Here is a 15,515-nt window from a genome sequence, read left to right on the forward strand (position 1 = left end):
CTGCTTTGTATTACACAAACGTTGTTACCTATGTTACTATCAGTATACTGTATGACTTATGTTATACCTGCTTTGTATTACACAAACGTTGTTACCTATGTTACTATCAGTATATTGTATGGTTTATGTTATACCTGCTTTGTATTACACAAACGTTTTTACCTGCTACTATCAGTATATTGTATGGTTTATGTTATACCTGCTTTGTATTACACAAACGTTGTTATCTATGTTACTATCAATATCGCTTAGTATACTGTACTTGATGTATCCTAGACCTCCCACCTCTGACTGCAGTGTGCACTTGGGGTCCGTGACCCTACACAGAACCCCCGTCACTCTCCTATGTCGATGTATTTTGCCCACAGTGCGCTCTATACTGGCCTCCACCTACCCCTGCATATGTATGTACACTTCACCCATACAATCATTAACATGCTTTTCCTATGGATATCAAGACAATAATCTTTCTTTTAATAAAAGAAATAACATTTATTGAATTGTAACAAACTTACCTCAATCTTCAACATTATCAACGTCACGAGCAGGTTTCTCATCTAATTGGATTATGGAAATATCAAGCAAATCTACGTGGATCCGCACCCGAAGCTGGTGGAAAGAGACATTCGCCCCCACCTTGCACTTAAGTCTTTTACGACAGAATCTTGTTCATCACAAATTTCTGCAAACTGATCATAAAATCTGTCGCCTTTCTCTGGTGTTTGTCCTACTGTTATTTTCTTACGAAGTTCATCTTTAATTTATGCAAAATGAAATCGACATTCCCATCGGCGACATTTTATTCATCACAAGATTAAGATGATCTTTAACAAAGGCCAAACATTACCGCCTACATTATTTACCATGTTTTTATTAAAAATTATACCCTGGAATTGCGTATTAGACAAAGAAGTCTATCTATTTTATATCAAACCAAGATTCAGAAATAACAATCACATAATATCTTCTACATATGCTTTCTCAGACTCTGATATTTAGTTACGTAGCCTCCGAACATTAACAATATCTAAAATACTTTATGTCATCGCAAAGATGACTCATTTCTTTATAGATACCAGTACACGGCTTCACTTTCATGAACCAATGACAGTGAAACAATGCACAGTTCAATATCAGTATTAGGTGGAGCAACAAGTCTAAAACTGGGACCTGTTGCCACTCGTTACCACCACACAAAAGTATTAAGGTTTTCTACACAGTCTAATGGCAATAAACAGACAACTTACCTACAGTGAGCTTATTTTAGGGAAAAGTCACTTTCCTTCAGGAGTTTCGTCACATTTGCTTGCAGCCAGTAACCTGAGCTCTCCTGGCTTAATGTTGAGGCTCTACATGTACTGTACTGTACGTCTGTACTTACCACCATGTATACTTAATTTTCAATGAAAATAACATGTGTCCTGCTGTTGCTTTCATATAGAGATGCAACTGACATGACATACACTACTGATCAAGCAAATAAAAAAAGAAAGGATTGATTAAAAGGTAATCTATTTCTCTGATAACATATCACCAATACAATAAACACAGTAAATTAATACTTCTTTTCAAAATTATTGATATTTCTATAGTGAGAGTTTTTACAAATCAAGTAATCTATTGCACGGTTTACTGAGGCATAATGTTTAGATATGATCAAAAGGTTGTGGACATAATGTTGCTGAAGCCGCAGACACCCACCAGAGATGATCATATGTGAGCAAGAGCGTGACACCTGTGTTACTATAAACCAGACCTGGGAGTGAGGCAGTGTGCCTCCCACACACTAGACCAGGCACTGGGCTGCTGTATTATACATTCATCATGGATGGTACAAGATAATGAATTTCCCATAAACCAGACTTAATGTTGAGATAGTTTGTCCTCAAACATCAAGACTGGCAACGTGTCTCTGCAGACCAGACCTGCAGAGAAGCTTGGCGATTGTGTCACTACACAACAGGCTTAGCACTGTGGTACTGTGTCACTAGGCACAGCACCTGGCACAAGGGTCCTGTAGCACCACACACACACTAAATCTGTGGTAGTGTCTCACCACACACCACACCTGTCACGAGGGTCCTGTACCACCATACCACACCTACGCTAACACTGGGGTACTGATGTCACCAGACACCTCACCGTAGTGAAGGAAGGTCTTGTAGGTCGGCATTGAGGGTGAGTAGTGTACGTAGGTGGTGAAGGAAGGTAGTGTTGGCACTTGAGCGCTGTACCACCACACCTACACCAACACTGGGGTACTGTGTTACCAGACACCCACATGGCACTAGGACGGTGTAACACCACACGTACATTGACACTGGGGTAATATGTCACCACACACCCACATGGCACTAGGACGGTGTAACACCACACCTACACTGACACTGGGGTAATATGTCACCAGCACTGTACCTGGAACTAGGGTACTGTACAACTACACCTTCACTGACACTGGGGTACGGTGTCAACAGTCACTGCACTAGCACTAAGGTACTTTACCACCACATCAACACTGACACTGGGGTACTGTGTCATCAGACACCCACATAGCACTAGGACGGTGTAACACCACACCTACACTGACACTGGGGCGCTGTCTCACCACACACCACATCTGACACTAAAATATTTTATTTCACATTGACCAGTATTGCACTGGCACTGAGGTACTCTGTTCCTCACATACCAAACCTGGCAGGTAGTACCACACACCGCAAGCTTGTACCAGGATGAGGATACTGTGATAAGAGTTCCGTATCTCTGCTTGGGTATGGCGTTCCTTTACACATCACATCTCACACATAGGTATTGTGTCCCTCACACACCAGACGTAGCACTGGGGAACTGTTCCTGTACACCACACCTGGAGCTGGGATCCTGTTTTCCCACATCCTGAAAAATAATGAACATAACTCTCAGCACTGGTAGGCTTCCTGTAGATCTTAAAGAATAACTAATCAAAATACCTAATTATCACCACATTAAGGAAGGGTGATTTGCCTTTGTGTTTCCATTTAGTCTTAAACTTGATGGTGGGATGAATCGTAATTCATTAAAGAAAACATCATGATCTTGGTAAGATGGCCATAAGAACCACACATCGTTAACGTATCTTAACATTATTTTTGGACTGTTACTAACTGAAGTTTGGATCTCAGTCTCATAGTATTCCATGAATAAGTTACTGAGAATGGGAGTGAGGGAATTTATCATGGCTAAACCGAATTTCTTTCAATAAGAATCAGCCTCAGCATCTTGGAAAACGTTATTGTCAACAAAGTTTTATTAAGTCAATGAAAGTTTTTGAGGGTAGGGGCATCTCAGCTACGTTAAAGGAAAAAGAATTTCGCCATATAATGTAAATAATAGATTAGATTTTGCTAAGAGGGCTAGGATCATTTATTTGCCTGATCATGAACTTCTTAGATTTAATATCAATTTCTCTTTACCAAAGTCTATATTGATGAAACCATTGCTTACTTAACCCTAAACACTATTGTCAATAATGAGGAATGGTTTTACTTTCCTCGGGTCCAACAGACACAGAGGGGAAAAAGATCTCATTACGATTTACTAAACAAATTACATGGACTTAAGCTTTAATTTACCTTATTGAAATATACGAGTAAAGAGAACAAATATAGGAGTAGTTATTGTGTATAATGCAAAAAATTAAAGATACGAGAAATGAAAAGAGAGAGGTAGAGAGAATTTGTACGTGTGTGTGTGTGTGTGTGTGTGTGTGTGTGTGTGTATTTTCAAGTCCACCATTACATGTTCTTCAGATCAGCAATTCCACGTACTTCAGGTGGAGTGAGCGAGGATCTTAAGCCGCGGCAACAATGTATTAAAGTGTGTAATAAGACTAATAGTATGTTTGGGTTCATTAATGGGACTGTTACCAATGAAACTCCTAGAGTATTATTACAACATTATCTTGAATTGGTGAGACCACATTTGAATCATGCGGTTTAGTTTTGGGCTCCATACTATGCAGTTAATAATGATTATTAGAGAGAGAGAGAGAGAGAGAGAGAGAGAGAGAGAGAGAGAGAGAGAGAGAGAGAGAGAGAGAGAGAGAGAGAGAGAGAGAGAGAGAGAGAGACCTCACTTATGAAGAAAAGTAAAAAAGGCTGAATTTGCAGTCATTTAAGAGGAGAAGGTCTAGAGGGGATGTGAATGAAGTTTTTGAATAGGTGAAGACCATACATAGAGGTAACATGAATAAAGTTCTTAGAATGACGCCACTGGGTAGGACCAAAAATAATGGATTTAGATAGATTCAGGTCGGATGTGGGTAGATATTGGTTCGGGAATAAGGTAGTAGATTATGGAACAAGCTGTCAAGTACAGTAGTTGAAGTTAGATCTTTAGTTAGCTTTAAACGAAGGTTGGATGTGTTTATGGGTACAGTCAGTTGGTTTGTGGACAGACTCAGGACCTGCCTAGCTCGGGCCAATACGCCTCTTGCAGTGTCCTTACTTCTCATGTTCTTATGTTATGTAGTTTTGTAATATACTCTATAATACAGTTGGACTATGTATCCCTGATAATACCTTTGTATTTTTCTACAGTTTTCTCGTATAGGCGTTACTATTAAAAATCAATCCCAGAGATAGAACAAACATACTTATAAACCGGTACAAACATACTTATAAACCAGTACAAACATACTTATAAACCGGTACAAACATACTTATAAACCGGTACAAACATACTTATAAACCGGTACAAACATACTTATAAACCGGTACAAACATACTTATAAACCGGTACAAACATACTTATAAACCGGTACAAACATACTTATAAACCGGTACAAACATACTTATAAACCAGTACAAACATACTTATAAACCAGTACAAACATACTTATAAACCAGTACAAACATACTTATAAACCAGTACAAACATACTTATAAACCGGTACAAACATACTTATAAACCAGTACGAACATACTTATAAACCAGTACAAACATACTTATAAACCAGTACAAACATACTTATAAACCGGTACAAACATACTTATAAACCAGTACAAACATACTTATAAACCGGTACAAACATACTTATAAACCGGTACAAACATACTTATAAACCGGTACAAACATACTTATAAACCAGTACAAACATACTTATAAACCGGTACAAACATACTTATAAACCAGTACAAACATACTTATAAACCGGTACAAACATACTTATAAACCAGTACAAACATACTTATAAACCAGTACAAACATACTTATAAACCAGTACAAACATACTTATAAACCAGTACAAACATACTTATAAACCGGTACAAACATACTTATAAACCGGTACAAACATACTTATAAACCGGTACAAACATACTTATAAACCAGTACAAACATACTTATAAACCAGTACAAACATACTTATAAACCAGTACAAACATACTTATAAACCGGTACAAACATACTTATAAACCGGTACAAACATACTTATAAACCGGTACAAACATACTTATAAACCAGTACAAACATACTTATAAACCGGTACAAACATACTTATAAACCAGTACAAACATTAAATGATTTTTTCATCCAAACATTCTAATATATATATATATATACATATATATATATATATATATATATATATATATATATATATATATATATATATATATATATATATATATATATATATATATATATTTCTTTCATTCATACTGTTCGCCATTTCCCGCGATAGCGAGGTACCGTTAAGAATGAGGACTAGGCCTTTGAAGGAATATCCTCACCAGGCCCCCTTCTCTATTCCTTCTTTTAGAAAATTAAAGAAAAATAAAAAAAAAAAATATATATATATATATATATATATATATATATATATATATATATATATATATATATATATGTACATGTGTATGGGGGGGTTGGGCCATTTCTTTCGTCTGTTTCCTTGCGCTACCTCGCAAACGCGGGAGACAGCGACGAGGTATAAAAAAAAAAAAAAATATATATATATATATATATATATATATGTATATATATATTTTTTTTTTTTTTGCTTTGTCACTGTCTCCCGCGTTTGCGAGGTAGCGCAAGGAAACAGACGAAAGAAATGGCCCAACCCACCCCCATACACATGTATATACATACGTCCACACACGAAAATATACATACCTACACAGCTTTCCATGGTTTACCCCAGACGCTTCACATGCCCTGATTCAATCCACTGACAGCACGTCAACCCCGGTATACCACATCGATCCAATTTACTCTATTCCTTGCCCTCCTTTCACCCTCCTGCATGTTCAGGCCCCGATCACACAAAATCTTTTTCACTCCATCTTTCCACCTCCAATTTGGTCTCCCACTTCTCCTCGTTCCCTCCACCTCCGACACATATATCCTCTTGGTCAATCTTTCCTCACTCATTCTCTCCATGTGCCCAAACCATTTCAAAACACCCTCTTCTGCTCTCTCAACCACGCTCTTTTTATTTCCACACATCTCTCTTATCCTTACGTTACTTACTCGATCAAACCACCTCACACCACACATTGTCCTCAAACATCTCATTTCCAGCACATCCATCCTCCTGCGCACAACTCTATCCATAGCCCACGCCTCGCAACCATACAACATTGTTGGAACCACTATTCCTTCAAACATACCCATTTTTGCTTTCCGAGATAATGTTTTCGACTTCCACACATTCTTCAAGGCTCCCAGGATTTTCGCCCCCTCCCCCACCCTATGATCCACTTCCGCTTCCATGGCTCCATCCGCTGCCAGATCCACTCCCAGATATCTAAAACACTTTACTTCCTCCAGTTTTTCTCCATTCAAACTTACCTCCCAATTGACTTGACCCTCAACCCTACTGTACCTAATAACCTTGCTCTTATTCACATTTACTCTTAACTTTCTTCTTTCACACACTTTACCAAACTCAGTCACCAGCTTCTGCAGTTTCTCACATGAATCAGTCACCAGCGCTGTATCATCAGCGAACAACAACTGACTCACTTCCCAAGCTCTCTCATCCCCAACAGACTTCATACTTGCCCCTCTTTCCAGGACTCTTGCATTTACCTCCCTAACAACCCCATCCATAAACAAATTAAACAACCATGGAGACATCACACACCCCTGCCGCAAACCTACATTCACTGAGAACCAATCACTTTCCTCTCTTCCTACACGTACACATGCCTTACATCCTCGATAAAAACTTTTCACTGCTTCTAACAACTTGCCTCCCACACCATATATTCTTAGTACCTTCCACAGAGCATCTCTATCAACTCTGTTATATGCCTTCTCCAGATCCATAAATGCTACATACAAATCCATTTGCTTTTCTAAGTATTTCTCACATACATTCTTCAAAGCAAACACTTGATCCACACATCCTCTACCACTTCTGAAACCACACTGCTCTTCCCCAATCTGATGCTCTGTATATGCCTTCACCCTCTCAATCAATACCCTCTCATATGATTTACCAGGAATACTCAACAAACTTATTCCTCTGTAATTTGAGCACTCACTCTTATCCCCTTTGCCTTTGTACAATGGCACTATGCACGCATTCAGCCAATCCTCAGGCACCTCTCCATGAGTCATACATACATTAAATAACCTTACCAACCAGTCAATAATACAGTCACCCCCTTTTTTAATAAATATATATATATATATATATATATATATATATATATATATATATATATATATATATATATATATATATATATATATATATATATATATATATATATATATTTTACAGAAATACTAGTATAGTATCAGAGATGAAACAGTATCATTTGTTAATCAGTGTGGGGTCTCACCCGTTTGGCGTCTGACCTCCCTGAGTGTGACGTCATGGATCGCTCCACGGCACGCGGGTCGTGGCTGGTTCTTCTCACCACATGAGATCTAGGATGCGTTCAACTACCTTGCGTTTTACTATACTGCTTTTTCGGGAGAAACATTTAGGACATTCTGAACATAAGCGTGGTTTCTACCCTGTGTGAACTCTCCGATGTCTTCCTTAATCACCTCTTCAAGAAAATTGTTTTTGACATTCTGAACACCGGTATGGTTTCTCGCATTGTGAACGCTCAGGTGTCTGACTAAAGCACTTTTACCAGGGAGAGTTTCTTGACATTCTGAACACTATTATGGTTCCTCGCTTGTGTAACCTCTCGATGTGTCACTGAAGTACTTATAGCAGAAAAGGTTTTTTGATATTCTTTTTACTTATTTGGCTTCTCGGCTGTGTGAACTCTCAGACGTTTTACTAAATTACCTCTGTTATAGAATTGTTTTTGACATTCTGAACATTGATATGGCTTCTAGCCTGTGTGAACTCTCAAGTGTCTCACTAAATCACTTTTCTGAGAAAAAGTTTTTTGACATTCTGAACATTGGTATGGCTTCTCGCCTGTGTGAACTCTCAGATGTCTCACTAAATTACCTTTGTGAGAGAATTGTTTTAGACATTCTGAACTTTGGTATGGCATTTCGCTTGTGTGAACTCTCAGGTGTGTCACTAAACCACTTTTCTGAGAAAAACTTTTTTGACATTCTGAACATTGGTATGGGTTTTCACCAGTATGGATTCTCAAGTGTGTCTTTAAATCACATTTTTTAGAAAAATACTTTTGACACTCTGAACACTGATACTGCTTTTGTCCAATGTAAACTTTCATCTGCAACACTAAGTTGTTCTTACGGGAGAAGGTACTCTGGTATTCTTTACACTGATATGTCTTCTCAATAGTATGTAATTTCATGTGCCTATGAAGATAGACATGTTTCGTAAAGCTTTTCTGACACTCAGGACATTTGAAGGGTTTTTCTTGTGTTTATGACCTTCTGTCTCCTGTTGTCAAAACTGTTTGAGGAGGTTTCGCTGTACGGAGAATATGTCCCTGGTTGTCCCTCCATGCTGCAGTCTTCTGTATCACCATAACACGTTTACAACACAGTGTAGCTCACCCTGTCAGTCCGCAACTGCCGTCTGTGACACCATTAGATGCTTTGCGAGTGAACACCAGAGAGAGACTGACCTTGGCTAGAGTGTGGGATATAAAGGCAACTCACTCTCCACCCTACGTTGCCTCCAGTCCATTTCTCTCGTGGTTTTTACTATCTTTTTTACCATCCATCATCCAACATCTCTCGACCGTTAGGTTTGAACAATTTCTACCCCAGCTTCCCCAACCCATTCAGGAAAATTACTTCCTGAGGAGCGGAGGCTTGGTGTGGACCTGTTCTCACCTAACGGGGTTGAGACCCTCACATTCTTACCACTGCCGCCGAGCCTCCTGGGTTACCCTGTGATAGTGCAGGGTCCTCCCTGGTTGTGGTCCCTCACCTACGTTTCCTCAGCATTAGGACATTGATGCCATCATGCCTCCTGACATTAGTTTAAAATTGATTAAAACGTAAAGTCCCCCAACCCCCCCCTTTACACGTTCGAATTACTAACGAATGTATTTAAGACCACTGAGCTCCGTCCCAGTAGGGTTATTCAATCCCCTACTAATAAATATCTATATAAAATATATTTAAGCAAGGACAGCGATCCAGATGAGATCCTATCCAAGCTTACGACCACCCCCTTCAAGCTAGATGCATCGATAGTGCTAATAATATTGATGCATCTATCTTGTCACTTAACCCCATAGAGATAACTGAAGCCATAAATCAAGAAAACAGTGACATTAATGTCATCAACGTTTTCAAACTGAACACTTCAAGATCACTAAAAATACAATGCTCTAACTGGACCGAGACAGATCGCCTACTCTCCCGGGGAATCTTGTTTCCCATGATCTCAGTGCCTGCCAAATACCACAAACCTGACCAGTACCTCGATATACAAGGTTTTAAATGTCTACAACACGGACACGAGACTAAGAGCTACAAAGCTCAGCGCCAGACATGCAGTCAATGTACGGAAACTGATCACGGTTTTCGTGAGTGTAAGGCTCAGGCAGCAACCTGTGTTAATTGTAAAGGTCAACACGTTGCTGTATCTGGGCAATACCCACGAAAGTATGAGCAACTCCGCTCGGCGCGACAATCTCTCAAAACCTCCAGCTCGTCCCCTTCTACAAACCCTCACCTCTATGCAGCAGTTGCTGCTGCACCTCCGTCTGCCACCCAAGGTTCTCCTATCCCAACCACAAACTCCTCCGACCTCCTCACTCTACAAGGAAGGATGCAAGCGTGCTACCTCAAAGCACTGTTCTTGAGCAAGGAAGACAAGTGTGAATTTGTCATGATTTTCCACTTGCTGCCAGCACACATTAACCTGCCCAATGTACTTACTCCACCCGAACTCCTCACCTCCCACGCCAACAGCCATCCTTCCCAGGCTCCTGTCACACGTCTCCCTGACCCCTAACGCAAATATGTCCCAGGATACTTCCAGTAACACTTCAAACTCTCCACCAGCAACACAACCTGTCACCCTCCCAATACCTTCCCGCACACCCTAACACAACTCCATCCACCACCCTTCAACTCAACACCAACACCCCACCCATTTCTCCACTTACCAGTTCCTCTTCCACACTCACCAATCACAACTTCCGCTTCCCCTCGACCGTCCCTCCCGAACCTCCACTTCCCAATCCCTCCCCTCCTCCCCCCCTCCTTCCCCTCCACCACCCCTCCTCTCGCACCTAACCCTCCCAGAGGAGCCACATAACCTGACCCTGCCGACTCACTAGACAACCTACCTGCTTACAACGTCGACATTCGACTCGTCGACTATGACTCTCCCTCTCCCTAACTCCTCCCAGGAAGTTGCCGACCCAAGACCAGACAAACCTCCACCGAAGTTCACATGAAGACCCTCAACGGAATGCCAATGGCTGTCATCGAACACAGAAGTAAAAGAACGATAAATTTCCCCAAATCGTAAAATGCTTAAAATCTTGCAGTTTAATGTGCTCATCTACCACAATGGCCGTCATCTGGTTGCCACTCTCCTCGAAGAGAAAAGACCCGATGTTTTGATAATCAACATCACATGTATCACTAATGGGTGTAGAATTAGACACTACGGATATACATCCCGACAGTCTTCAGACGGTAGACACGAGGGAGTCGCCATTCTTACAAGAAATACTGTCGAACACGAATGATAACCACTTCATGGCGTCTCGAACACTTTCTAGCGGTAAACACCATATATGGCTTCATTATCTTCTGCACTACATACTCTCGACCCAACACTAGTGTTCCACTCCACGATCTTTGGACAGTATTCAATCACACTCATATCCCAGTCTACCTTCTAGCTGAACTCAACGCCCAACACAGAACCTTCCACCACAACAGAAACAATTCTCATGGTGATGACCTATTCGCTTTATGCTCCTTCAAACGTCTCAACTTCCTAGGACCTTTCTTCCATACCATCTTCACTGGCCCAGGAGGAAAGGGCAGACCTGACCTTGTCTTTTCCAACAGAGCCAGCAATTATCTTCATTACTTTTTGTCTCCAGGACCACTGTGTTTCCGACCCAATCCTTCTCTTTCTTCACCTCTCATCTAACCCTATCCCCGTCCCACCACCCTCACACTACCACCACAAAAAAAACAGACTAGCGCAACTTCGAAGACACTTTTTCTAATTGCACTTATACCACAAACTATGAAAACCACCCAATAACACTAATAGACACAGAAATAGAACATATACATGGAACAATCACACAGGCAGCTGACATTTCTATTCCCAAATCTTCATTCATCTCAAGATACTCCTTCTTCCCTTCTCCCAAAACAACAAGACTTCCCTCGTGCTACCGTCGACGCTTTGAGCAGAACAGACGTCGTTTGGGCCTAGTACAGTGGGACCTCACATCCCTACGAAACTACACACTCATCAGCCTTCTAGAAACTACAATAGACACTGGAAATCTCTTATCGCCACAACAGAACAACACCGAATCAAATCTCCCAAAAGAGTTTTGGAACAGAATACGAAAACTCAAAGGAATACCGAAAACAGACTTTAATGGGCTTAATGACGACAACACTCTACACCATAACCCACAAGACATTTCCAACATTTTTCAAAAAACACTGGGAAGGTATCTTTCACTCTCACCCCCTCACCCTCTGGCGTGTGAAAACACTCAAATCGTCACATAACACATACAAAACAGACCCAGTCACTTCTACCCAGAACAGATCATACACCTCCAATCGCTTTCAGACGACAACCTTCTCACAACTTCCATAAGATCGAACGAAGTCAAATTCCTCCTCCTCAGATCACCCAAAGTAGCCCCAGGTAATTCAGGCATTGGTTACCAGCTACTTACACATCTCCCTAACAACACTATTAGAGCCATCACCTTCCTCTTCAACGCGGCACTAGCCTCTGGCAATTTTCCCGCGGCCTTCAAAAGAGCAACAACCACAATGATACCTAAACCCAACAGATCCAACAGAGACCCCATGAACTACAGACCCATCAACCTACTTGAGTCCATTGGGAAGACGTTTGAAAGAATCACAAACAACAGACTAAGACAACACCTTACAAACAACAACCTACTCTCACACAAACAGTTTGGCTTTCACCAACATCGCTCCACACAAGATGAACTCAACATCATTACGAACTACATAAAAAAAACAACACACGGACACACAAAATGACCGCACTCATCACAAAAGATGTTGAAAAATCCCTTGACACCGTGTGGCACGATGGATTGTGGTATAAACTAAGCACCCAATTTCAACTCCCACGACCCACCATTAAGCTTCTCTCTAACTATCTTAGCAACAGAAAAACCCGAATCAAATACAGAAACACTTACTCAAACTACTTCTTCCTCAATGCCGGTGTATCTCAAGGCTCCGTGCTGGCCCCTACTCTTTACACACTCTACTCAAATGATCTTTCCAGTCCTATACACCTGGACTCCATCACTCTCCAATATGCAGATGATATTACTCAACTGATCACAGCCGTAACCCTCACACACTTAATCAATAGAACCCAACAGAATATTGACCACGTTTCGCTCTGGGAGTTAGAATGGAAGATTAAAACAAATCCTTCAAAATCCAACATATCCTACTTTAATGTACGTCAGAGATACAACATAAGTAATGTCTACCTACACTCCCGTATACACCGACATTTACCCATTCCCATCTCAAATACCAACACTGTCCTGGGCCTAAATTATGATGTACACCTGAGAATGAACCGACATATTCAGTCTAGAGCGGCTATCGCGAGAGCAGAGTTCGCGAAATTGTATAGATTTAGAGAGGCGCAATTCAAAGCCAAATTGCACCTCTATAAAAAATTAATCGGATCACTTATCACTTATGCCCCTTCAGCTCTTGAACTCAGAGCCAAATCCAACATCCGTGCACTCCAAATCATTCAGAACAAAGCTCTACGTTGGCTTTTTAACATCAAATGGCACGAGTTCATCAGGAACACAGATCTTCACGAGAGAGCACGAATCCCTCCATTAAACATCTATTGGAGGAAATTGTTTGAAAGACAAGTAGAGCAATTTCAAATACATCATACTCACTGGATTGATTACTTCAACAATCTCCTGGGAATAGATCACCCAGATAACATGTTTAATATCCAACCTGGACAACATCCAGTGACCATATATTAAAAACTAAAAATCACTATAGATCTTGCTGCTAAGTCCGTGCGGGGAACGCCTTGGTCAAATCAGTGTCCATCAGCCAGAGATACGATCCATCTCCTCCTATATTCAAAGAAAAAAAAAAACTTGCCCTCCACTCATCATCTTTGACCTGCTCATCCTATTATTCCTGTGCAAGCTGGGTTAAGACTTGGCTCTTTTCCTCCCTCTAAAATTCACTTACTCTAACAATTTCTTGCTCTTTCCCCCCACTCTTTTTCCGCTCTTCCTTGGAAGGGACCTTTCTATCATCGTATTCCCTTCTTTTCTTGCCATTCGAGAAGGTTCTTGCTGCTCCTGTTTCGGCCACGTGGTTGATGGAGGATTAACCACCAGATCCCACGAAGAGAGAAGAAAGAAGAGAGAAGACAGAAGAAGGAAGAAAGAAGACAGAAGAGAGAAGACCGAAGAAAGAAGTGGATTGTAACGTTGCCTCCCGCGTTGGTCCTTCCCGCGGGAGACCGTTACGGTGACGACGCCGGCAGGCTGTTCCCTCACCACCCTCGCTGCTCCCCACACCCCCGCGTTGCCTCCACTCCATCTTCACATGTCTTTTTTATTTTTTTTATTTTCATCATCCATCATCCATCTCTCGACCGTTTGGCTTGAGCAATCTCTACCCCAGCTTCCCCACCCCATTCTGGAAAACTCATTTTCCTGAGGAGTGGAGGCTGGAGTGGACCTGTTCTCACCTGACGGGGTGGAGACCCTCACACTATCTCTTACCTCTCCCCTACCTTGGACCGTCGAGCGTCCCTCACTCACGTTTTCTCGCACTAGGACACTGATGCCACCAATGCCGCCCGACATACGTCTAAAATCCCTCAAAACTGATTGTCCCCCTCCTTCCACGTTCGAACTCCTGGCCATAGTCTTTAAGACCACTGAGATCCGTCCTACTAGGGTCATTCAATTCCCCTCGAACAAATACCAGTTTAAGATTTGCTTGGGCAAAGATAGTGATTTAGATAGAATCCTATCTGAGCCTCTCCTTGATGAACTAGCTAAAAAAACTACCAAATCGTTCAGGACCGCTGCCCCTTCAAGCTAGATGTACTATTATTGCCTACAATGTTGATGAATCTATCTTGTTCCTCAGCCCTTCGGAGATTGTTGAAGCCATCAGTGGCGAAAACTATGACGTTAATGTCATCAATGTCTATAAACCGAATAACTCCAGATCAATAAAGATACAATGTTCAAACCCGACCGAGGCCGATCGCCTGCTCTCCCGGGGAGTCCTGTTCCCCATGATCTCTGTGCCTGCAAAATCCCTGAAGAAAGATGAATATCTCGACGTACAACAATGTTTCAAATATCTGAAATACGGACATGAGACTAAGAGCCGTAAGGAGCCCCACCAAACCTGTAGTCAATGCGCATAGACTGGTTATGGTTTTCGTGAGTGCAAGGCTCAGGCAGCGAAGTGTGTCAACTGTAAAGGTGAACACGTTACTGTATCTGGGCTGTGCCCACGTAAGAAGGAGCAGCTCCGCGCAGTGCGTTAGGCACAAAAATCCAACTCACCTCCTTCCACAAAGCCTCACCTCTACGCAACAGTTGCTGCTGCTGCTCCTCCCCCTGCCACCCAACCTTCTCCTATCCCAACTACCAGTTCTTCAGACCTCCTCACCCTACAAGGTAGGATGCATGCGTGCTACCTAAAAGCGTTGTTCATGAGCAGGGAAAATAAGTCAGAATTCATTAGAATTTTTGATTTGCTTCTTGCTCATAACAACCTACCCAATGTACGAACTCCACCTGAACTCCTCAGCTCCCCCGCCACCAACCATCCCTCACCGACCCCTGTCTCGT

At 41.5% G+C, this 15,515-nt stretch overlaps 1 long non-coding RNA gene across 1 annotated transcript in view; it reads right to left on the minus strand.

The window, feature by feature from the left end:
* Nucleotides 1-863: 863 nt before the first annotated feature.
* Nucleotides 864-15,515, minus strand: part of LOC139747766 (uncharacterized) — a 250,473-nt gene continuing 235,821 nt past the window's right edge. Inside the window, exon 3 of the long non-coding RNA XR_011712456.1 lies at nucleotides 864-2,895. This is a non-coding gene — a long non-coding RNA (uncharacterized lncRNA). The remainder of the gene's footprint in view (nucleotides 2,896-15,515) is intronic.

Source organism: Panulirus ornatus, chromosome 70 (assembly GCF_036320965.1).
Source record: "Panulirus ornatus isolate Po-2019 chromosome 70, ASM3632096v1, whole genome shotgun sequence".
Classification (NCBI taxonomy): Eukaryota; Metazoa; Arthropoda; class Malacostraca; order Decapoda; family Palinuridae; genus Panulirus; species Panulirus ornatus.